The sequence below is a fragment of the Leuciscus leuciscus genome, assembly GCF_965113295.1.
Source record: "Leuciscus leuciscus genome assembly, chromosome: 1".
Classification (NCBI taxonomy): Eukaryota; Metazoa; Chordata; class Actinopteri; order Cypriniformes; family Leuciscidae; genus Leuciscus; species Leuciscus leuciscus.
Genome location: NC_138725.1, coordinates 68,450,454 through 68,475,852, shown reverse-complemented (window position 1 = coordinate 68,475,852; position 25,399 = coordinate 68,450,454). Strand labels below are relative to the sequence as shown.

The 25,399-nt window shown below is 38.0% G+C and overlaps 3 long non-coding RNA genes across 4 annotated transcripts; 1 reads left to right on the top strand and 2 right to left on the bottom strand.

Annotated features, from left to right (window-relative positions):
* Positions 1-1,500: 1,500 nt before the first annotated feature.
* LOC309474385 lies at positions 1,501-4,602 on the bottom strand. Its single transcript, XR_014197283.1, has 3 exons — positions 3,844-4,602; positions 2,737-2,902; positions 1,501-1,630 (listed from the first exon to the last, which is right to left on the bottom strand). It is a non-coding gene; the product is annotated as an uncharacterized lncRNA (long non-coding RNA).
* Positions 4,603-9,193: 4,591 nt separating this feature from the next.
* Positions 9,194-13,564, top strand: LOC309480688. Of its 2 annotated transcripts, none has more exons than XR_014199720.1 (7): positions 9,194-9,239; positions 10,612-10,655; positions 10,834-10,885; positions 11,087-11,174; positions 11,430-11,469; positions 12,439-12,513; positions 12,864-13,564. It is a non-coding gene; the product is annotated as an uncharacterized lncRNA (long non-coding RNA). The 2 variants fall into 2 exon arrangements; XR_014199721.1 differs by having other exon boundaries at positions 11,087-11,244.
* A 2,814-nt stretch (positions 13,565-16,378) lies between these two features.
* LOC309493703 lies at positions 16,379-23,636 on the bottom strand. The gene is made up of 2 exons (XR_014204033.1): positions 21,681-23,636; positions 16,379-19,073 (listed from the first exon to the last, which is right to left on the bottom strand). It is a non-coding gene; the product is annotated as an uncharacterized lncRNA (long non-coding RNA).
* Positions 23,637-25,399: the final 1,763 nt, after the last annotated feature.

The window sequence follows — 25,399 nt, the reverse complement described above, 5'->3', positions numbered from 1 at the left end:
AACATAACGGGGACCTGCTAAACATAGAATGAGACAGGGGAACACAGACATTAATCGTGACAATAGCGCTTTTCTGGGTACTCAAAGCGCTTTACATGGAAGGGGGAATCTCCTCAACCACCACCAATGTGCAGCATCCACTTGGATGATGCGACGGCAGCCATATTGCGCCAGAACGCTCACCACACACCAGCTTATTGGTGGAGAGGAGACAGTGATGAAGCCAATCAGTATATGGGGGTGATTAGGAGGCCATGATGGACAGGGGCCAATGGGCAAATTTGGCCAGGATGCTGGGGTTACACCCCTACACCCCACCGCACCCTACTTTTTCGAAGGACACCCTGGGATTTTTAATGACCACAGAGAGTCAGGGACCTCAGTTTAACATCTCATCCGAAGGACGGACAAACATTATTTACATACCTGACTTTTTTTTTTTTCGACTTGCGACTGTGCCCCTGGCTGACCCTGTGAAGACAGCTGTGGGTTTGGAGAAAGAAAATTACTCATATACCAAATAAATCTTTAACTTATTATTTAAAATACTTGAAGATCACAACATCGCACAAGTGTGGCAGTACATGTATTAATAGGTGTAAAGTACATGCATTCTTATTGCGATTGAATTAAGGTTGCTCCATTAACTCCACGTGTTTCATTTTATCGTTTATGTCCATCCTGTTTGTGATAATCCTAATTTGTTTCAACAAGCGCTGATCCTGCGCTGACTTGTTCAGGGAACGCAAGGGGTGGGAGAATGGTTAAGTTAAGTGTTCATGGGACACTGACATTCCCAATTATTTTGAATATTCAAATTATCCTAATATCTTTAGTAATCAAATTTGGCCTAGTAATTTCAGCATTTGATTAGTAGTACTTATTTTACTTTTAGATTTATAATAGACTCACAAAATTCCTTCCAACAGCCCTTGTACAGAATCAGATAGACCTTTCATCTATCTAATTATGTAATATCAGATCAACTTTTCTAGCAGATTATCCATTGAAAATGAGAACCCTGTAGGTGATGATACACAGGGCAAATTTTTTAGCAATGTTGCCGTCAACGGGCAACCAGATGAGACACAGGGCCCACAACCCATCTAAATTATCCAGATAGAAATGTGTTGCCCATTTTCAATGTGAAAGTGCCCAAGGAACAATCGCTCGGCAAGATTGCCCAGCAACATTGCTAAAAAAGTTGCCCTGTGTATCATCACCTAGTGAGTTTTACTTTATCAAGCAGCAAAAAAGTTATAGCATGGTGTGTTTGAGTTCATTTCGTTGAAAAGAGCCCTAACCTGCATCAAGCTCTATGGGGGAAAAACACTTGAAGTCAAGTTAAGGTTTTGGCCTTTACAAATATAAACTGTAACTCTTTAAATTTGTTCTAATTACCTTGCCCCTCCGTGGATTCCGCCTGCTCCACTTGCCCCTCCGTGGATTCCGCCTTGCCCCTCCGTGGATTCCGCCTGCTCCACTTGCCCCTCCGTGGATTCCGCCTGCTCCACTTGCCCCTCCGTGGATTCCGCCTGCTCCACTTGCCCCTCCGTGGGGCTCGCCTCGCAGGGTGTGAGCTGCAGAGTAATCAGCTGATCCTCATTGCCACTGGAATCCTGGGTCCATCCTGTGCAAGTTAAACAAGTGTTGTGTTTTGCTTATTTAAAACATAGAGGTTAACCATAAGCTTGATCTGTACCTGTTTTAACTGTTAGGTAAATGTGTTTGAATAATATATACCAAATTTTCTCCAACCAGATTTGAAGGCAAGGAGAACTATTGAGAGTCTACTGGATGTATTAGATATCTGTAATATATCTGATTGATTTTCTATGACGATAACCAATACAATATATCTTTAAGTCAGAAAAATAAAACCCAGAGTGCTCATAATATCTATTGAAAAAATGACAAGTATAATGTTCGTTTACAGTCTGGGTCAAACTATTCAGTTAAGACTAGACTGCGTGCGCTAAAAAACTTTGGGCTTTATGCCTCAAAGTTAGTAGCAGTGTAAGTTTGTGGTGTATCCAGCAAAAATTTGATGGTTTTCTTTTTCTTTGTGCTATTTCCGTTAATGATCTACATTTTAGCACTGTCCTCGATATTGTTTCAATGAGTATATATAGATTCATTATCATTTGATTCATTGACCCAGTGACCAAAACGGGTCTTTGCAAATGTAATGTGTTCAATTAGTATGTCACTACAAAAATTGCTGTGGTCAGAGTGCCTAAACATTAAAAATATGGTTGTATGTGGGCTGAAAACAGAAATGAAATATGTCTCCTACAAAAACATACCAAACATAATTCTAAAGTTGACAGTATATGCTTGAATGCACTTAACTCTGGGTGCCAAATCCCATTGTAGACCAGTGTGCTGCATGCTATTAATACAAACAGGGCTCAATACACTTAGAATCTACATGTCTACATCTGCAGTTGCAGGAAACTACTGTTTTGAAATAGTTTACTTCAATTCCCATAATCAATTGCCAGGTGTGAATTTTTATGTTTTTCTACCCATTTGCGTCTACATTAAATGCGTTGGTAGAGACGTCACATAGAGTAGACTATGATCATACAAGCATTCAGCAGCAGAAAAATAGAATGACTGAATTTAAGTTTCAGGGGTGAGCCATTCCTTTAAGATTTAAACATTAATAAAATATTTTGCGTACTCAACACAAGTTGTGAACTGTGACTTTAAGATACAGTGCATGCATCTCACCTTCACAAAGGTATTCATAAAATGAACCTATCTTCTGTAGGTAGTCCTGGGCAAAGGTGGAGAGTGTGCAGCGAGGCGTTAATATTTCGCACTTAATTTCTTTTTTTTTGTTCTCCTTTCCTAGTAGCAGAACTGGTTTGTAGCCAATGGCATGGAGTTTCTCAAGCTGCAATGACAAAATTGTGTGTTTGCTGTTTAAAGTAATAGAAAAACAACATAAAAAATAACTAAGAATATTAATTAAAAAATATATAACATTATTAATGACAGCATCCAGGTTACTGCCATTCAGGATTTTTAACCTAATGGTGAGTTTAGCTGTATGTGCAAACAGGAAAGGCTCATACAATAGAAGCAAAAAACAACTCTATATAGAAAAACAGTAAAAAGATGAATCTGACACCATGAGGGAACCCTTTATATAACTTTATATAAATATTTATTTTTGTAACATTAGTAGCTCGGGTTTTGCACCTACATTGATAAGATTATGTAACCATTGTGCAACTGGACAATGACAATCTAAAGATTTAGTAAAAATAAAGGCAGAACCTTAGCGATTACGTGACCAAATGGGTGAATGCTGCACATATTTACAGTTGACGCATTCACATTTTAAAGTGCTTTGAGTAGTACAGTATGAATGCAGTTCATGTGTTATTTCTCATCCACTCGATAAGAAAGTTTGATTATTAAATTCCACCTGTAATTCTGTCATAATGCATGCCTGTATATGTTATGAACTCAAGAATTCCTGAGTTTCAATTATATTTGCTGTGTGTTCAAATTTTGCTCTGGTAGATCATTTTGGTATGTGATGTATTACGGTGAAGATGTGATTACTTAAGGGTATTGCCACTAAAATAAAAACTACAAATCACAATTACGTGTGCCTTCAAAGTTGATAGTTAAATTATACTTTTAAATTGATTCTGATGACACAGGGAGGACAAAGTATCATTGGAAAAAAAAGATTCATCTATATTGGCAAAAAATAATGCCTTTCTGACCTTGCGCTGGCATGCTCACTTAATAACAAATGGTACCACTGAATGTACTTCCTAGATGATCTGGACAGTTTACTGTCATGTATGAAATTGTACGTACCATGATATTGGCTTCATCCTTGATGGATGCAGTGTTGTGGTTTTTCTTACGACCAACCACCCATTCCTCTCGCTTCTCATCAAACCTCTGAAGCTTCTTCTTGAGGCGCTGCTTCAGAGGCTGCTCCTTTTTACAATGTGAGCAGATCTTTTGAGCGCAAAATAAAATCCCCTGGCAAAAGGGGCAGATCTTTTTTGTAGACCCCCCTGGCATTATAACAAACAGTCAGATACAGACAGTCAGATACAGACAGACAGACAGTCAGATACAGACAGACAGTCAGATACAAACAGACAGTCAGATACAGACAGACAGACAGTCAGATACAGACAGACAGTCAGATACAAACAGACAGTCAGATACAAACAGACAGACTGACAAAGATGGGTAAGACAGACAAGTAGACAAAGACAGACAGGGAGGAAAGAAAGAGCAATAGATAAAGACTGTGAGATAGATAAAGATTGAGGATGAAAGAGAGTAACAGAGAGGATGTAAGATATAGAAAATAATGAAGAGATAGAGGTTGGCTCTTAAAAAGTGCCTTTGGGTTTTGAAAATCAGGTTCGGATAGGTTCGACGGGTGATGTTTGACAGGATCTGCAGGGAGAACAACAGAAAATGTTAATTATGTAGTGTTATGTTGATATAAGATTTAAAAAGTGTACTCTAATAGTGAGTGATTCCCATTTTCTTGTAAATTCTTAGGATAAATAAATACAGATTCACGTTGTTCCTATTTCCTGTGCTACTGTTAAAAGTCGCGTAAAAATTTTTTTTTTAATGGCGTGTATGTGTCTAGGTTTCGCCATCCCAGATATAAAGGCAGCGTTATGTGCAGTAACGTTATAACGTTAGATCAAGTGATAATATTGTTATTACTGACACATTACAGTGACGTTGTGTGTGAACCACGATGATCGAGAGAAAATTACATCATCTAGATGTCCCCAATTAAAGTTACTATTCCCCCAATAAATTCTCAATAAGCATTTACACGTCAAAAAAACAAACAAAAAAACATGTTGATATATATATATATCAACATGTTTTTTTTTTATATACCTATATATACATATATACATCTAGAACCTATATCTAGGCTTAGAACATGTTTTTTTTTTATAAACTCGTAATTTTATTAATTTTGGACGTGTAAATAATGCTTATGAATTCATCTTGCTTATTAGGCTGTTGTAAGCGACTTACCGTGGTGGAATCGCGCTGGGCAATGGTTTCTGCGATGGTCACACACACAGTGACGTGTTGCACAAAATTGAGCCAAAATATCAATCATAATTAAAAAGTACAGTCTTAATATTTTATATCCGTGCTAAACATTTTAAAGGGGTCAGCATAAATGTCCAAGTGAAGGAAACACGAGTATGTAGCCATTACATTTAAACACATATCACTTCCCAGAATGCATCCATCTCTTTGCCAAAGGATATGTCCATATAAAGTAATTTAAACATTTCTGCAGTAGGCTATATAATTAATTTATTACAACTTCATAATCAGTATTGAGATGAAAGTTCTATAAAACTAGGCTATTCTTTTTTTCTTTTTTTTTGCGCAAAAAAAAAAGCAGCAAAGTAGGCTCACGATAAGCCATTGCAAATTGAAATACCATCGACAATTATAAAATATCCCACAATAAATTAAGGCATGTTTTAAGCCTACAGCAAATATGCAGTCCTGCAATTATGTCGTTTTAATGTAGTCCAAAATTATATAAAAAAAGAGAGGAAAAATCGTTGATATTACCGATTTAGAAAAGTGTTTCAGCTAGCTACCCTCAACGTCGGCTTATGGACGTAAGGGGGAAATTACCACAATATGTGATCGAAAATTATAAAATATCCCACCTAAATTAAGGCATGTTTTAAGCATATAGAAAATATACCGTCCTTTATGTAATTTTAATGTAGCCCAAAATTATATAAAAAAGAGAGGAAAAAAAGTTAGGGTTAGAAAAATAATCAAAGTTCAAAATTCAAAGATGAGGGATTTGCACTCAAATCTATCGGACGACCCTCTCCGTTGTCAAGTGACGAATAGGGGGGTACCCTCAACGTCGGCTTTGGACGTGAGGGGGAAATGACCAGACGGCATAGCCTATGTGACGAATAGGGGTGAGACGATGTTGCAAAGAAAGACGTGGTGCAGGCACGAAAAATACGTCCCATTGAAATACATTAGATTGGAAGTCGTGTTGTGTGGCACGAAAAAAAGAAGGAAATTCGTGCTCATAGACACGAATCAATTCGTGTTGAGTAACCTACCGAATATAAAGCAATACAACAAGGATTAAAATCTCCTGATTAAATCTTGAGTAATGTAGCCCTTAAAGTTTGCAAAGGGAATAGCCTAACATTTGAGAAAAAACAATAGTGTGCTCTCGAAAGAAAGACGTGGTGCATATCTACGCCCCATTGAAATACATTAGATTGAAAGTCGTGCAGAGTGACACGAAAAAAAAGAAGCAAATTCGTGCCCATAGACACGAATCAATAGATTCATGTTGAGTAACCTACCGAATATAAAGCAATAAAAACGAGGATTAAAATCTCTTGATTAAATGTTGAGTAATGTAGCTCTTAAAGTTTGCAAAATGAATAACAATTGAGAAAAAACAATACTGTGCTCTCGAAAGAAAAACATGGTGCAGGCAGGAAAAATACGTCCCATTGAAATACATTAGATTGAAAGTCGTGCAGAGTGACACGAAAAAATGGGGAAATTCGTGTCCACGAACACGAATCAATAGATTAAATTTCGTGACTATGTCCCGAACTGCCATGCCATTTTGGCTCGAGATACTTCCAGTTGTTGCAGTTGTCTCCAGCGAGACCGAGAACCCTCCAGAAGCTACTGTCAGCGAGACCGAGAACCCTCCAGTAGCTACTGTCAGCGAGACCGAGAACCCTCCAGTAGCTACTGTCAGCGAGACCGAGAACCCTCCAGAAGCTACTGTCAGCGAGACCGAGAACCCTCCAGAAGCTATTGTCAGCGAGACCGAGAACCCTCCAGAAGCTATTGTCAGCGAGACCGAGAACCCTCCAGAAGCTATTGTCAGCGAGACCGAGAACCCTCCAGTAGCTACTGTCAGCGAGACCGAGAACCCTCCAGTAGCTACTGTCAGCGAGACCACAGGCTCATCAGAAGCTACAAGACCCCGGGGCCCTAAGGCAAAAAGACAAAGAAGTGAAGTATATTTCCTTAATTGTCAGTAATGTCTTATTAGTGAATAATATGTGGGGCATCTCAGAACTATGTTTTTTTTAATACAGTACCTGTCAAAAGTTGGAACCCACATACCCATTTGAGAGAATGGGAAAGCGTGCCCAATCTTTTGACTGATACTGTACATTCTAAATGAGTCTGTAGAACCCAGTTCTGGCAGGTCACGTTAGACAAGCTCGCATCAGCTGATCCACGTCTACCTATAGGAATACAACGCCTATCACTGAATACATATATACGCTCCTCCAGTATTATTAAAAGCTATTGCGTTTCCCAGGAGCTATTTACTCTCCTCCATCCCCAGCTCCTCCTCTCATCAATCAGTATGTGGCATTCTGATTCCCTCTGAATGAGACTTAAATTCTCTAATATTGTTGTACATTACAAATAATTAATGATATCTGCAATACATTAATGTTGGTTCTGTTCTGTTATTGCTGCTCTCCCTGCTCTTATTCATGCTAGGCAGCATGGATGCGCATGGAGTTCTTGTCCAGAGCAAAACTAGATCGCCAATCAAAACTGTATGCTAACTGTCAATCATGTTTGATGATTGTGGCCCTGACTGAAATAATGTTTAATAAAATGTGGTATGTTGTATATTCTTTATACAGATTCAGTCCAACAGAGGGTAGCCAGCAAGATGAAGCAAAAAAAAAAGTGTTAAAGGTACAATATGTAAGAATTTTGCATTAAAATATCCCAAAATCTCAAGGCCAGTGTTATATATTTTGTTAAGTTGATTACTTACAATATCCCAAATGTTTCCAACTATTTTTAAATCGTGAGAAAATTGCGATTTTATCCAAGGAAACGGGGCGTTAGAACAGGGGTGAGCTGGGAGTCGCCAGTCAATTGCGTCATATCCGCGTTACCCTCGGTTTCCGCTCATACTGCGTGGAGTCCTGGACAAATGCGGAAGTTGTAGTTGTAGCGTCTATCAAGCTACAAACTTTAGCTTGTTTCTTGCAGTCGTTATGGTACACAATTATTCTTTACCGATTGCTGCTGGTTCTGTCGACAAAGCATGCTTAATTTTATATTTTCCAAATGTAGCATTCGGTAATAGTTATGTTTATGTAAGGAAAGTATTATTGCTTTAGATTTGTGTTTAGTTTATTGACATTGTTTATCACGTCTGGTGTTTATGGCCATGTAAATAAACATAGCATGTGTTATACATAAAGATTAATCAGTATTTTGGCAAATGATGTGGGCATGTTCGAATGTACTTTTACAACAATTGTTTAGAACACGTAAAACTGCGCAGCGTTATCACAACAATGAATTCAACAAATACAGTAACATCTATGATAACCAATTTAGTATTAAACCTTACTTTTCTTGCGGTTAATTCATTTTAATGAAATAAAAGTGTGATGAGGTTTAAGAGTCAGGAAGGAAGAAGACAGGGGTCGGCGTGACTGGGACTCGTAGGCTACTTTATTAAAATAAAGCAAAACAAACAAAAGCCGCGCACAACGCGCATTTACCGTGGCAACCGCGACGGCACAAAACAGTTCAAAAATGAGAGCTCGGATCCACCGGTTCTCTTTCTCTGCGTCCAATTTTCTCTCCAGTCTCTCTCTCGTTCCAGCGCGGCTTATAAGCTCTCCACGCCAATAATACTTTGCACTTGACCTACTTGCTCGTCTCTTCTCTCTCCCGTTACAGACCGCGCTGAACCACGCCCCCCTCGCCACAAAAAGCATGTCATTAAACGCAACATTTATAAAAATAGAACTTAGCCTCATCCATGAACATGATTTTTCGATTCCCGTCTGACTGATTTACATCCACGGTGGAGTTTAAAACGACAGTTCCCATCATTCCACGCTCCTTCACATCGTCATCAAGCTACGCCGTTGTTGTTGTTTGGAATGTAGCGCCCTCTAGCGGCAAAAAAATTCTTGCATATTGTACCTTTAAGTAAATTTTCTCTATTTAAAATGATATGATGTATCAATTACACATTGATTCAGGGTATTTGGTAACAGTTTGCCACAGTTTGGTATTGTCTATACTGGTATATTGGTATACTTATTTCAATGTTATATTGCCTATCTTTCAGATGAGTGTCCAGAATGCTGTATAAGAGTGAGGCAAACAACTTTGAGTACTCCAAAGTTTTGAAAAGAAGAGTGAGAGAGGTTTGTCTTTCTAAAGCCATTTCAAACTGTCTTGCTTTATATCAATGTACCCTCATTCACTCATTATTAATATTTTAATCCTTTTTGATTCTACAATGAAAAAAGGCCATGTGTCCACCAAAGCGGTTTTTTTCACGCGACTGCCGTATTTTTCCAATTGTTTTTAATGGGAGCGCCGTGGTTTTAAAACATGCATGGGTGTAACAAGGTGCTGAGCGTATTTTACACGCTGATATACCGAGCCTTCTGCGTTTTTTACCAGTCGCCGAGAGTTGACGAATGTTCAACTTTGGGTAAAACGCAGCGCTCATCACTGTCACTTTTTACCCAGCCGTCCAATCACAGTGGAGGAGGGGCTGGACAAATGCCACACAGACCAACTGTCACATTCTGCTTGCTCACATTTAAATTTATTGGAATTTTTAACAACACAGAAATAAAATGATCTGTGAAATGAGATACTAGTACACTTTTGTTGATATTTCATATAATATGTGATTTCAGCAGAGCGCCTAGCGTTTTCAGCTGGCTAAAAACGGTTTGGTGGACATGCGGTTTAATACTGCGTTAAAAAAATGTCTTCATTGTTTGAGCACTTGACTCTACAACTGGATGTTTGGAGAACAATAATCTGGATTTAGTGTTCATGCACTGAGCACTAATTTAACCAGAGTTTTACAAACAAGATGCATACATACTTTACAATAACAGAAAATAATTTGGCTGTACGTATTGCTCATATGATGTAGACTGCTGTCCAATCAATACTTCGGTTACCAACCAATATATGTTTAGGTAGGTCTTATGTTGGAATTTATTTAACGTTACTTGTTGTAGTTATTAGTTGTCTGTCTGTCTGACAAATATGAAACCTACAATTGCACATTAATGTAATTTTGCAAGTAATTATTCGTCTTTGATTTTCCTTATAGCCTTCATACTTTTTTGCAAGTATTGACATGAAATAGGTCTTAAATTCTTAAAATCTTAAAAATATTTATTTACTAATTAAATGTAATTTACTTTTTGAAACTTGCAGAAACCTTGAAAACATTAATGTAAAGATAAAATAGTAGAATGATTACGTTGGTAATGTAAAGTTAACATGAATTGAAACTGTCACAATGTTTTCATGTAATTTACTAGACCACTCAGATGTATGATATTGTACTGTACCACTTTGAAACACCACCTTACAGCAATAAATGTTCTTGTTTTAATGTTATTACATGTTAATATTTTCCAACAAAGTATATTTTGAGTACTCCTGACATGACTTACTTGCTACCACCACAATTGCAAGACTTGTGCCAAGACAAACGTTGCTGGATGTTGTGTTGTGATAGTTTTTCTGTGTGTGTTTATTCTATAGGGAACAGAGGAGGTCCTTATTTGTTGGGTTCCATGCAAGACCTGGTAGGTGTACTAATGTACAGTTTATTACACACTGACACCATACACAACAGTTTAAACATTAACAATGTTAACAGTTTTTTTTAATAGTTATATTTCATAAAATGATATACCATTTTGCTAGCCTGACAGAGTTACTCAGCAAATGTAAATTTTTACTTTAAACGTTGTATCTTTACAGTGGGACCAAATGGAAGGACTCCTGGGAGCCCTCCTCCCTTCTTGAAGAATGAGTTAAGCATTTTGTTTGTTAATTTTAAAATTATAATGAATAAAATAACTACAAAGTTTTTGGCTTGTTATTCATTGTCTAAAAAACTATGCTATATACAGTTCATACAGATCTTTAGAAATAACTTAATTTAAAATATTGTATTAAATGTCAGTTTTGTATGAATAAATGTTCACTAGTTCACACTTACATATAATTTCAGGTAGCAAGGTTTAATGCCTATTTGGCGTGCTGTCCGGAGGGAGGGCTCCGAGCTCGGATTAGGCCCGAATCCAGAGTACTCCCCCCGTGTAAGTGTTCAGAACTAGAAGTGTGGAGAAGGGGTGGTGGAGGGATGATGCAAACTGTTAATGGATCGAGGTAAAACTGTTGAGTCTATAGATACCCTCTTGTCATTGTTTGCTGAGTGCTATCCACTCGTGTTAATTATCTGAACGTGTTCCTCCCAAACTTAGTTAATAAAACTTCATTTATATTTATGTCTGTGAAAGATGTTATTTTTTTTTTCACCTGTGTTTTTCTGTATGTGTCTTGTTTGTAAACAGGATTACTTGTAACTTGATGGATGGGTGGGGCATGGTCCAGGTAGGAAACTATCAAATTTTTTATTAGGGTTTAGATTAATTAAAATGGATGTATTTGGAGACATTTGCTTTACTATATGCCCTTGATGTTCAGGTTTGTGTCCCTTTGTTCAGATGACATTGTGTGGTAAACATCATAATGGTCCTGGTTCCACACTAGGGAAGGAAGTGGAACAGTAGTTGGCATGCCATGTAATGGCAGTTTTCCACTACACAGTACCAGCTTGGCTCGGCTAGCTTTTCACTGTGTTTTCCATTGCAGCTAGTACCTCCACAATAGTACCTGGTTGTCATAGCGACACACTCCCGCTACCCACACACACAGGGCAATGGAGGAAATCGAGTGTATATGCTGTTTTTGATCCTCTGGATGTGGCTGTTTCTCATAGCAAAAAGTAAACTATTTAAAAATGACGGGGTTATTCACTCGTTACTTTGCAGTGATGCAGTGAATAGTGACGATTCTCTCTGACCAATCAGCAGTCTGCCTGGTTTTCACAATGTTTTAGTATCGCCTCAGCTCGCTCGAACCTGGCCGGAGGTGATACGAAAAAAAGTACCTGGAAGCAGTTACAGGTACAACTTTTATACATGTGGAAAACCAAACAAAGGCGAGTCGGGGCGAGCTGGTACTGTGTAGTGGAAAAGCACCATAGATGTGCCAAGTGCCATCATTATATGCCTCTGTATTTGGATAGAAGACCAGTAGCAGTTGGATCTTTTGATCTATTATTCATTGGCAATGCAATAATTATGCCTTCTAAGCATCAAACTGATTTAATATTGGCATAAAATTACATATAAATTTAAATACATAAAAAAGAGACCTGTTTAATATCCAAGAAACAAATGTAACTTGTTTTTAACAATATGAACATGATTAAACAGAATAACCTGAATTATCAAGTAATCAGATAACAAAAATCAAATGGTGGTTCGTACACTAATAATACGTTTCTTGTAATTTTAGACTTCTAAAGCAGATCCACTTTGGGACCTGGAAACCCTGAAAGCACCAGCTGCAAAATGAGAGAGTGGGCAGATGGTAAGAAAATAATGAACATGATCTGACATGAAGAAGTTTTATGTTTATTACGAAGTTGACCACAATGTTATTCTGCTGTAGTAATCTGTAATTAAATGCTTGTCTGTCACAATTTCACAATATCTCCAGCCAAATATTTATAGCCACTTGTATGATATCTTGGTATCGTTTACATGAAGCTGCATTTTCTTTTGACGAGTAAAGATAATGATTAAAAAGTTATTTTGATGCTGGAAATGCAGCATTGTAGACTATTTGTAGATATTTGGAATTGTCATCTTTTTTTGGGACCTTGACTGCTGTGTGATGTCATCTTTTTCTTTCTGTTTTTCCTTACAATTCCTCTACAGGTTCCTGTGACTTGATAGAGGACGCTAGATGTGGGCACAACAGTTCTATCAATCGTCTGTTTGTCTGTTGGAAAATAGTGCAATTGAATTTGACATTTCAAACCAAAGCTAATAAGTGTCTCTCTTGACTGGCATCACCAGTAGTGAAATAATAATGTTAAAAGTTTGTTAGTGAACTAAAAAGTCCTTAGTAGCCTACTGCTTTAATAAATCACTGTAACTTTTGCATGAAGTACATTGACAGGGTATGTAATATTGCCTCTGATCTTCTTCAATTTCTTCATATTATTCTGTATGTGTACGTATGCAATATCTATTCACTGTTTGTTGAACATCATCAAATGGAATTTAAACCATAGATGTTTTTCTGTTATGTTTTCCATATTGTATCATCGATAAAATCCACTTTCACTGACATCCTGTAAATCTGTGGAGAAATTTCTTCCTTTGTCTTGATGCATACATATGTTCACTACTGTAATAAACACAATTGTAATGGCCGGTTGTGTGAACTTAACAGAATACATATTTAAAAAAATAAATTAAAGAAAGTAGACTTATAATTTTATTCAGCAAGGATACATTACATTAATTAAAAGTGACAGTAAAGACATTTACAATGCTACAAAAGCTTTCTGTTAAATAATATAAAATAATTATTTTAAACTTTCCATTCATCAAATAAACAAAAATTAAATGTATCATGCTTACTATAGTTTTTATTTCTCACAAGTTCATGACTCATGCAAAAGCACTTAGGCCTATAGTGTAGCCTATTTTACTGTGGTACATACGTATGTGCACTAATAAACACCATTGTGATGGCATTGCCTGCTATGAAAGTACCATTTGGACACCTAATTGACTTATTCTCTATAATGCAGATGCTCACAAGTAGGCTACATGAATTGTGCAAAAACACTTAGCAAACACTTTCGTGCAAAAACACTTAAATGGTGCATATTTTACTTGTGTGGTGCGTACACTACTGTAAAGACAATTGTTAAGACAATTATATGACAATTGTGATGGCATTGCCTGTTGAGTGAACTACACTACAGTTTACCGTAGTAAAAACAAAACAGTAGGCTACACTTTATCAGGGTTCTGTAGTATTCATTAACAAAGTGTTGTAATAGGTAATAGGCCTACTACAATTTACTAAAGTAAGTTTCACATCCAAAAGTAAATGCAAACTACAAACAGCGTCATGTTCACCCAAATAGCATTATTCATATCACATTAATCCTACACTGTTAACAACATGCTAACTGCTAATTTCTAAGTAAGGGGGCAGTTTAGTAAAGCCATGGCCAAACAAACGTTGTAAAACTCCGGCTGCAGTAAAACCTTTTTATATTATGTGCATAGATGGTTTTATAACCCTATATTTAACCCCTAATTTGCTAAGACAACGAGAGTGGTGCTGCTGATGTTTTTATAAAGCTGCTCCAAAATATTAACTAACATCTTTACTTTTTCTCAACATAGATCTATAAATACAGTGTAAGTATGACTTCGGTTTTAGGCTACTATAGGTTTGATATATTCCGTAGATGTATCTTTTTACAACCCTATTCACAGCAATACTTTGGTAACTGGAAGAACTACAAATATGGCGCTAATTTGTGTCAAGCTGGAGGGTGCTGCTATAGGAAATTGTAGTTTTAAATAAATATAGCTTATTACTTAAAATTGAAAGTAATAAATACTGAATTAAGAGTACAATTAGGCGGGATTTAAGTGGATGTAATCGCATTTGTGTGATAATATTTTATATAACTGCTAAATAGGTGAGAATCAATTTTGACCATAATTGACTGCACCCCATTTTAGTGACTCTATCCTTAAGAGTATAGTCACATAGCTAAAGAGCTCTCTATAACAATTGGTCCGATGTATTTCGCCCCTTCTGTATTTTGAATGACAGCTAAAACCAGCCTAAGACAGTTGGCTTGTCTAAGCTGGTTTAAACTGGAAGTAGCTATAGCAGATTGGTTTTAGAGGGGTTTTGAACATTTTTTAGCTGGTCTTAGCTGGTTTTAGCTGGTCAGGCTAAAACCAGCTAGGCCAGGCTGGAAAAAAGCTAGGCCAGGCTGGGAGACCAGCCATGGCTAGCTGGATTTTTCAGCAGGGCATGCACTGAGGTCAAAGTTCAGAGGTCAATATTCCAAAGCAGGAGCCATTTCCAATCTTCATACTGGCATATATTATTCTCTAATCCTACGTCAAGGCTTTAATTTCAACATTTCATTGACACAGCTTTGTCCCAGGGATAGTTTCAGTGAAACCTTTGGAAGCCCAACCTCCAGCCTCCAACCTCACAGGCATCCCATCACAATTGTGTTTATTACAGTAGTGCACATATGCATGTACCATGTACCACACCCAAGTAAAATATGCACTGTTTAAGTGTTTTTGTATGAGTCATGAACTTGTCAGCATGGGGTCAACCCTATATTCCCACATTTCTAAGATTTTTTTTTTTCTTGTTACGAAGAATTTAGAAAATTAGGCCCTATGTTTCCACAGTCTTATGTTCCCACAGCCCTATGATCCCACAGTCTCGTTTATATTGGGTTTAGGGTTAGGGTTAAAGAAAATCAACCTTGGAAATGATGGAACATAGGGCTGTGGGAACATAGACACGCTCCCGTGAGCATCTGCATTGACTTATCAAATGACTCTCTTTACTAATCAAAAAGAGAGTAATCAAATTAGGTGTCCAAATGTTACGTTCACAGGAAGTTCGCTCAACAGGCAATGTCCCTATTTGATCATCTAAGCCAGTATATGTGGGGTTTCCTCAGGCTTAACCCTAACCCTAACCTTCTCTGGTTTCCCTACAACAGTCCAAAAACATGCATCATAGTTCAATTGGAGACATAAACTGTCATTAGGTGTGAATGTGACCCCTGTTATAGACTGGCCATTCATCCAGGGTATTTCTCTACATGTGGCCCAAGATGTTGGGGAAGGCAAACCAGCCTCTGAAGTCTCATGCCTCTAAAGAGGATTAGTGGTCTGGAGAATGAGTGGATGGATTATATTGACAACTTAAAGTGATAGGTCATAAAGAAATTGTTTATTTCTTTTCTTAAACAGAGTAGATTTTTTTTCTCCCCATATTATTAAAGTCAAAGGGGGCTATCAACTGCTTGGTACGCAGAATCTTCAACATATCTTCTCTTATGTTTAACAGAAAAAAAACTCAACAACTTGAGGGTGAGTAAATGATGATAGAAGTTTCATTTTTGGGTGAATTATACTTTTAAGCAGTTTAAGAAACCTGATTTGAAGTGTAGTGTGTATATATTTGGCTAAAGGGCATTTAAGGGTGAGGAGAAAACATCATCCTGCACAAACATTCATTACAAAGCAATTTAAACTATGTGACCAGATTCACTAGAATGGATCATGTTTTAGTGTGGTTAATTTTGATTAACTTATATAATTTATAAAATAGTCTGTTGAGGGAATATATTTTTCACAATTAGATTACAGGTTTGAACAGGTTTGAACAGCTAAAAATAAAAATTAACATTACCCTTAGCATGGTTATAAGGAGCCACTAATGGTCTAACCTGTAAATGTATCCTTACTGGAAGAAATGCTATAGAAATCCTTTCAGATATTCTAAGAGATGACAGAAAATTAACATTTTCAATATACGGTAAGTAAATGAAGTTATTTAAGTTATTTTTTTTTTAAACTGATAGGGTTTTATGATTTAGAATAATATAAAATGCATCATATAACCAATGCAAACAAGTAATTGTTAACTAAGCTATTACTTTATTGTAGTTGTTATCAGCAAATAATGCATATGGATGATCCTACTAAAGGAAATTTTGCTAAAATAAATGAACAAACAGGAAAACAAAAATGTCATGATAGAGCATGCCCTGGGACTGTTTAGGCCTATTTTAAACAAAAAGAGTGAGTCAAACATTTCTTTAACTTTTTAATCCATGCAATAGTGCTTTTTGAACCATTCTTTACTCCAGAAGTGCAATCTACAATGTAGTACATTTTTATGCAGATAAAAAAAATTAAATACATTGGAAATCTCTGGAAAATCAGAAATGTGGATCTACGCTGTCTTCGTCAGCTGATTCGTAGGAATCTGTAGACATGCTTTCATAGTTGTCAGTCATCTTTTTAATCCATGCAATAGTGCTTTTTGAACCATTCTTTACTCCAGAAGTGCAATCTACAAATCTTGTAAATTTTTAGGCAGATACAAAAAATAAAAATACATTGGAAATCTCTGGAAAATCAGAAGTGTGGATCTACGCTGTCTTCGTCAGCTGATTCGTAGGAATCTGTAGACATGCTTTCATAGTCGTCACAGTCATCTTCTTCAAGGACATCCAAACTATCCCATCCAGTCACTAATCGGTGATATGCTTCCTTCACCCTTTGTTTTTCAGTCTTCAGATCATGCAGCTGCTTTCGAAGAAGACAGAGCAAGCCACAATATGCATCCTCTGACAGTCCTGATGGATAGGCAAAAAAAAAAAAAAAAAAAAAATTAGGCATTATAAATATAGGTAATATAGGTAACATGAAACCAGGGGTGGATCTACAGGGTGGCAGCTGCCACCCATGGGATAAAGCCTTGCCACCCATGTTGCCACCCCATTTATAAGTCAGATAATATTTCTTAAAGGTGCATTATGCGATCCTGGTTGGTATAACCTCTTGTTGATATTTGAAATTATCATCAAACAAAACGGACGCTAACTAGCCCCTCCCTTCTCCTCATACTTTCCCCAAACCCCACCCCCACATCATTCTAGTCAGTTATTGACTGGAACAGTCTGTTATGTTTACTGCTTACGGGTCGAACTGTTTTTGCTCAGTTTGTTTGAGCTGCTTTTGTGGAGAATAGGCTGTCTGCAGAGACCTCGTTTCTCTACAGTGTGTTCAGGAGACAGCCAGCTAGCGGATCGTGAGATGTTGTTTGCGGTAGGTGAAAAAAAAATGTTTTGGCCTAAAAGACGCCTGACATCACTGATAGCACCTTTAAGTATATTTTGTGTTCATAGCCTACGTTGAAGACCAAGGAGACCCGCATCAAACAGAAATCTTAGAATCCCCTCCCCTTCACAATGGTTTCACCCATCATCAGCACAGCAGTGACCCCTGCGAAATTTTACAGTCTGCAGTACGCAGTGTCTCCATTGACGGTATATAATAAGTGTCTCGGAAAAGAGAGGCTGATAAGCAGTTAGCAGTGAGTTTAGAGGTAAGTTTTTCACCAAGTTGAAAAAGTCCATAAGCAGACAGTTAAGTAACCCTGCAACAACCACATTGTTACGTTATTTACATACGCAATACTTTCAAATTTTTCTATGATTGTCAGGTCTCTCAGATAAGGGTCTAACAACGTTAGTCTAGCTCTTTGGGTGTTAAACTAATTAACATTAAAAATAATGTTTGATTAAAAAGGTACTTTACTGAGTCTTTATGGAATTAGAGGGAAATGTTTGAACGTCATGGTTATCATTGCAACAATCCTGCATTATAATATTGTTTCAATCCAGATAACCTAAATCTACAGACCCTTTCCAAAAATTTGAATATCGTGGAAAAAGTTCATTTATTTCAGGAATAAAATGTGAAACTAATATATAGACTCATTGCATGCAAAATGAGATAGCCTATTTCAAGCCTTTTTTGTTGTAATTTTGATGAAACCTTTATTTGTTGTGATTTTGATGAAGCTTGTTAATTAATGATTACAGCTTGTGAAAACAACAAAATCGAAATGTCAGAAAATGATAATATTGCATGAAATCACACAGTAGTTACACAGTAATCTCATGCTCATTGAACCAGGTTTTGGTTATTTTGGCAGTGTGGGCAGGTGCAAGTCCTGCTGGAAAATGAACTCAGCATCTGCATAAAGCTTTTCTGCTGAAGGAAGCATAAAGCGTTCTAAATGTCCTGGAAGACGGCTGCGTTGACTGGTCATAAATCTAATCCTGATTTTGTGGTTTTCACAAGCTGTAAGCCATAATCATCAAAATTATAACAAATAAAGGCTTGGAATATCTCACTTTGCATGCAATGAGTCTATAATATTAGTTTCACATTTTAAGTTGAATTCCTGAAATAAATGAACTTTTTTAAATTTTTTGGAAAGGGTCTGTATTGATGGCTTATGTTTTATGACAAACGATAGTTTGCCTCAGGTAGATTACCCTTAAACCCTTAAAGGGTTTGCGTTAAACGCAGTTTGCGTTTGCGTTGCACCCTTAAAAGAATGCGTATCACTCCGTCCCACGGGCAGCTTTGGGGCTCTCTGATCATTGTTTGGTTCATCTTATACCGACCTACAGGCAGAAACTGAAATCAGCTAAACCTGTAATAAGGACTGTAAAAAGATGGACCAACGAAGCAGAGCAGGATCTACAGGCCTGCTTCGATTGCACTGATTGGACTGTTTTTGAAGCTGCAGCCACCGATCTGGATGAGCTCACAGATACTGTAACATCATATATCAGTTTCTGTGAGGATACATGCATTCCTACCAGGACATTCTTATCATTCACTAATGATAAACCATGGTTTACTGGGAAACTCAAACAGCTTCGTCATGCCAAAGAGGATGCTTACAGAAGTGGGGATAAAATCTTGTATAACCAGGCCAGAAACAGACTGACAAAGGAGATCAGAGTTGCTAAAAGAAGCTACTCTGAAAAGCTGAAAAACCAGTTTTCAGCCAACGACCCGGCATCAGTCTGGAGAGGCCTGAGGAACATCACCAACTACAAATCACCATCCCCCCGATCTGTGGAGAATCAACAACTGGCTGACACTCTCAATGCATTCTATTGCAGGTTTGAGAAGCCCAGACTCACACCTCACACCCGCTCTGATGTGCACTTCACACATCCACCATCACCTCCTGCAACCCCTCTCCTCCCCCCTTCTGCCATCCAACCTGAGCTTAAGGTCTGTGTGGAGGACGTGAGCCGAGTCTTCAAAAAACAGAAGACTAGGAAAGCTTCAGGCCCAGACGGCATCTCATCTGCTTGTCTAAAAGCCTGCGCTGACCAACTGGCCCCAGTCTTCACGCAGATCTTCAACAGATCATTGGAGCAGTGTGAAGTTCCCTGCTGCTTCAAACGCTCCACTATCATTCCGGTTCCCCAAAAACCTAAAATCACTGGACTTAATGACTACAGACCTGTCGCTCTCACGTCTGTGGTCATGAAGTCGTTTGAAAGACTGGTGTTGGCCTATCTGAAGGACATCACTGGACCCCTTCTGGATCCCTTTCAGTTTGCTTACAGAGCAAACAGGTCTGTGGATGATGCAGTCAACATGGGACTGCACTATATCCTGCAACATCTTGACAGACCTGGGACTTATGCACGGATCTTATTTGTGGACTTCAGTTCGGCCTTCAATACCATCATCCCTGATCTTCTCACAGCCAAACTGACTCAGCTCTCCATGCCATCCTCAATCTGTCAGTGGATCTCCAGCTTCCTGACAGACCGGCAGCAGCGAGTGAGACTGGGGAAGCTCACATCCAGGACCCTCACCATCAGCACTGGCGCCCCCCAAGGGTGCGTTCTCTCCCCACTGCTCTTCTCCCTGTACACTAATGACTGCACTTCTAAAGACCCCTCTGTCAAGCTCCTGAAATTTGCAGACGACACCACCGTCATCGGTCTCATCCAAAATGGTGACGAGTCTGCTTACAGACTGGGGGTTGAACAGCTGGCTGTCTGGTGCAGCTATAACAACCTTGAGCTGAACACGCTCAAAACAGTGGAGATGATTGTGGATTTCAGGAGAAAATCCCCAGCACTCCCCCCTCTCACCATCATGAACAGCACTGTGGAAGCAGTGGAGTCATTCAGGTTCCTGGGCTCTACCATCTCTCAGGACCTGAAGTGGGCAAATCACATTGACTCCATTGTGAAAAAGGCCCAGCAGAGACTGTACTTCCTTCGCCAGCTGAAGAAGTTCAATCTGCCACAGGAGCTGCTGATCCAGTTCTACTCAGCCGTCATTGAGTCTGTTTTAAGCACTTCCATCACTGTCTGGTTTGGTTCAGCTACCAAATCGGACATCAGGAGACTACAACGGACAGTCCGGACAGCAGAGAGGATTATTGGTGCCCCCCTGCCAACCCTCCAGGACCTGTACTCTTCCAGAGTGAGGAAGAGAGCAGGTAAAATCATCACAGACTCCACTCACCCTGGACACCCCCTGTTTGAACTGTTACCGTCAGGACGGCGACACAGATCACTGGCCACAAGAACATCCAGGCACAGGAACAGTTTCTTTCCACAGGCCATTTCCCTTCTGAACACTTAACATGCCCCCCAAGGCATATGCCTGCAAGTGCAATACTCCCACTGTCTAGTGCAATATTCTCTTAACTCAGGTGATAATTATATTTATATTATTCATACTACTCAAAATACTGTAAATATGTTCATAATCTGTAACATGCACTAGACTCCCACTGTCTAGTGTAATATTCTCTAACTCAGGTGATATTTATATTTATATTATTCATACTTCTCAAAATACTGTAAATATGTTCATAATCTGTAAATGTTTATTCAGACTAAACCCAACTGTGACCCCTTTTTTTAACTTTTTATACTATTTTTATTTTATTTTATTTTTTTATATATTTTATTCTTAGAATTTGTATTACTATGTTTCTTGTTGTATTTGTATTTGTATATGTGCACTGGAAGCTTCAGTACCAAGAAAAATTCCTTGTGGGTGCAAGCACACTTGGCAATAAAGCTCTTTCTGATTCTGATTCTGGTTCTGATTAACAAGACGACCCTAGGTTGCATTTTGGCGAGAGTTACCTTTTAAGAAGCAACTTAGCGATGTATATCAATACACTAAATTTGACATGCCTGTCAAAATTCTTAAGTAAACTCCAATGAGAGGTAAAATATTTATAATTTAATAATCAATGATTTCTGAGAAAACAAACACTTACTCTTAGTAGTGAGGCCATCTGACAACGCATCAGTCTGATCGTTTAGATCTTTGACACGTCTGCAGATGTGATCCCAGTGTCTCTTCATCTCCTCCACAAGTACAGCCTCTTCTTCCTCAAGTCTCTGTACTTGCATCAGCTTGTCAAATACCTTTTTTTTCATGGCCAGAGAAGCATCACCAACTGAAAATGAAAATGAACTTGATATGTAACAAAAAATAAAAGGTATGATACAAGTTTTTGCACGTTTATCAATTAAATAAATTGTTTACATAAATTAAAAGATTTAATCACGTCAATATAAACATTTCTTGATAATCTACTCACCCCAATGCCAACCAAAATGTTCATTTCTCTATTTCTTAAGTTTTTTAATAAAACATTTCAGGATTTTTCTCCCCATGATGGACTTCAACTAACCAGGGAAAACACAGACCAACTTCTGGCAAATGTAGATTTGCTCTGCAAGTTAGTCTGGCCAAGAGTCCATTTAAGCTCATTTCTAATCTTTCCAAATCTTGGCAATAATCTCAAAAGTTTAGGTGGCTTTACACAATGATGATCGCTCTGATTGGTTTTAGGTCTTTCCAATTACCCCCAGCGACATCCGTTGGTGAAGCGCAACAACTTTGAAATGCGTTATTATATTAAAATTGCAAACACATGAGGACAGTCTCAATGAAAGACCCACGACTGACAGAGGAACGTGCTATTACATTTCTCTCCTAAATGGTAGGAGATTAAATTAGATTTAATGGAGCATTTTAACTGTGACAAGATGATTGACAGGGCAGTTTATGTGACAGGATGTATATGAAAGATCCATCCAATAAAGATAACAAAGTAGTATGTCCCAAAGCTTGCCTACTCTTTTGCTACACATTCAAAAGTAAATACCTTTTATTCACAAAAAGAGTAAGTAGGCAAATTGGGACGCAGCATATGGCTTTACACAATGACGATCGCTCCGATTGGTTTTTGGTCTATTCAATTGCGCCCAGAGGCATTTGAGCAACGTCTGTTTGTGTTCTTTGAAAATGAGTTGTTAATGAAGATTTTCCAGACCCTATCTCAGTTACGACTGAGAAGGGTCTGGTTTTAACCAGGCTAGACTTCAACCACAACCAACATATTGAAGTCTAAATCAATGCAGTTTCAAAGGGCTCTACACAATAGGGTCTTTATCTAGCATTTATATACTCTTTAACCACAGTTGTTCATCTTGTGATGGTCTGCCAGGCATCCGGTTCAAAAAGGCAGGGAAGGGGCGAAAAATTCCATCTCATTCTCCTCCAAATTCAAAATTGTTGTCGGACATCTTTGATTTAGTTTATTATTACCATTTAAAAAAAAAAAAACTCTTGTGACATTTCCAACATGACGACGTAATTTCCGGCACGTCGCAGACCAGCACAAGATGAACAATTGTGGTTAAAGTATATCAATGTATATATATATTTTTTAGAAAATGACCAATCGTTTAGCTAGATAAGACCCTATTCCTCAGCTGAGATTAGGGCTGGGCGATATGGACCACAACACTTCTAATATACATGCATTTGAAAAGCAGATTTCTCTAAATTTTCTCGGTTTGCTTTCAGCTTAGACATAACCAACTTTCTTTATGTAAACCTTGTGTGTATTTGAGAGTATTAGCAAAATAAGACTCGAAAGATAACTTAGTCCAAAAGTAACCAGGCGCTGTTAAATAGGCTTCAGTGCATGTGCGCTTCAGGTGTTCGTGCTCAGTAAAGCGCATGTTAGAACAGCCCATCAGCAGTGAATGACACGTATAACTGGGAAGGCTTTAAAGCACATGGAAATAATGAACTTTTGTGAACTCACTAAACTGCAGTGTCCCGTTCCTCTGCGTTAACATTCGATGCAAGTATGTGTCGCGCTGTACCCTAGGCTGTTGAGTAGGGCTGTACTGTCCCAGTCGATTAGTCGATTAATTGGTCGATACGTTCTGGTTCGACCAAAATTCTGATTGGTCGATTTTTTTGCCGCGTTTATTTCATCATTTTTGCTGTGCTGAGGCGCGCTCATTTCATCAGGTGGAAAGCACTAACTGCTAATGGGGGTGTTTTCAGAGTACCCTTGTTTCACTGTAACAGTCTGTCTTCAGAACACCCCCCTTGTTTTCACCTTTTTTGGATTACCCCAACCCAAGAGAGAGCGATAACTATAGAAGGTTTGATGCTGAATATTATTTATTTAATTGTGAGAGCGTTTAATAGTCAGTCCTCTTCTAACATGTCAACAACAAAGAAATCGACAGTGTGGCAGCATTTTGTTAAAATTGATAACAGGAAAAAGGTCGAATGCAAAGTTTGCAAGCAACAGTTTTCCACAGCTCGACGACAAACATGACATGACATATCATCTAAAAGTGGTAAGCTCACTTGTCTGCGTTAGCTTGCCCTGTCTGTTTTGAGTAGGCTATATGAACATATCAGAATTTGCATATTTCAATGTTTTAGTGTGATAACCTAACTTTTTTTTTTTTTTTTGGAGCCTAATGCGTAATTGCGCTGTGCTGTTGGTTGTGTTAGTTTTGAGCCTAGGATGCTTTTTTTTCAGTTATGCACTTTATTTCGTTTCTGCTCTTGATCTGGTTTGTTTAATAAATATTCTTTTTTTTATTAAAGTGGACGTGCCTTTTGTGTTTATTAAGAGTAAAAGCTTTAAGTTAATAGTCTATTCGTGTCTCAGCTGCGAAGCTGAGCTCATGTTCAGCCTCGCTCGGTGCGAGGACATGCACGGTGAAATGATAGTGTCTGACAGTTATAACTTATTATTATAACATATGACAAATAATTGTCTAAATTATGTTGCATATTCCTCAACAGTTCTTGTGATGATATCACTAGTTGACAACATAGTACTATTTTCGGAAATCGTAGGCTATGATATTGCGCAGGTGCACGTGATCACGCTGTCAGAGCCGACAGACTCGAGTGTCAGACTCATTTCAGTGCAAAATAATTAGGTCAAAAAACGATTTAATATACTGCAAATAGCCTACTAGTTTTTTTTATGTTTATTTATAATTCATTTAGGCGGACAACAAGGCTACCAAGTACTGCGCACAGTGCGCATCTAGTTAATTTAACGTTTAATTTTTAGTCGATTTTAGTCGAAAATTTCAGGACTTCAGTCGACCAAGATTTTCTTTGGTTGAGTACAGCCCTACTGTTGAGACACACTCTACATAAGCAGTCAGCAGCTTGCTTGGAGCAATGATCACAGTGCAAATTTGAACTATATCGAGATATATGCGATATGGTCGAATTTTGTATCGCATTTTAAAATATATCGATATATAAAATATATCGATATATTTTAAAATGCGATAATATTGACCAGCCCTATAGCTGATATTCTACAAAGCCCTTTGAAACTGAATTGATTTTGACATCAACATATTGGTTGCAGTTGAAGTCCATTGTGTTGAGAAAAATCCTGAAATGTTTTTCTAAAAAAATATATATATATTTTACACTGAAGAAAGAGAGACATTGACATCTTGGATGGCACTGAGGGG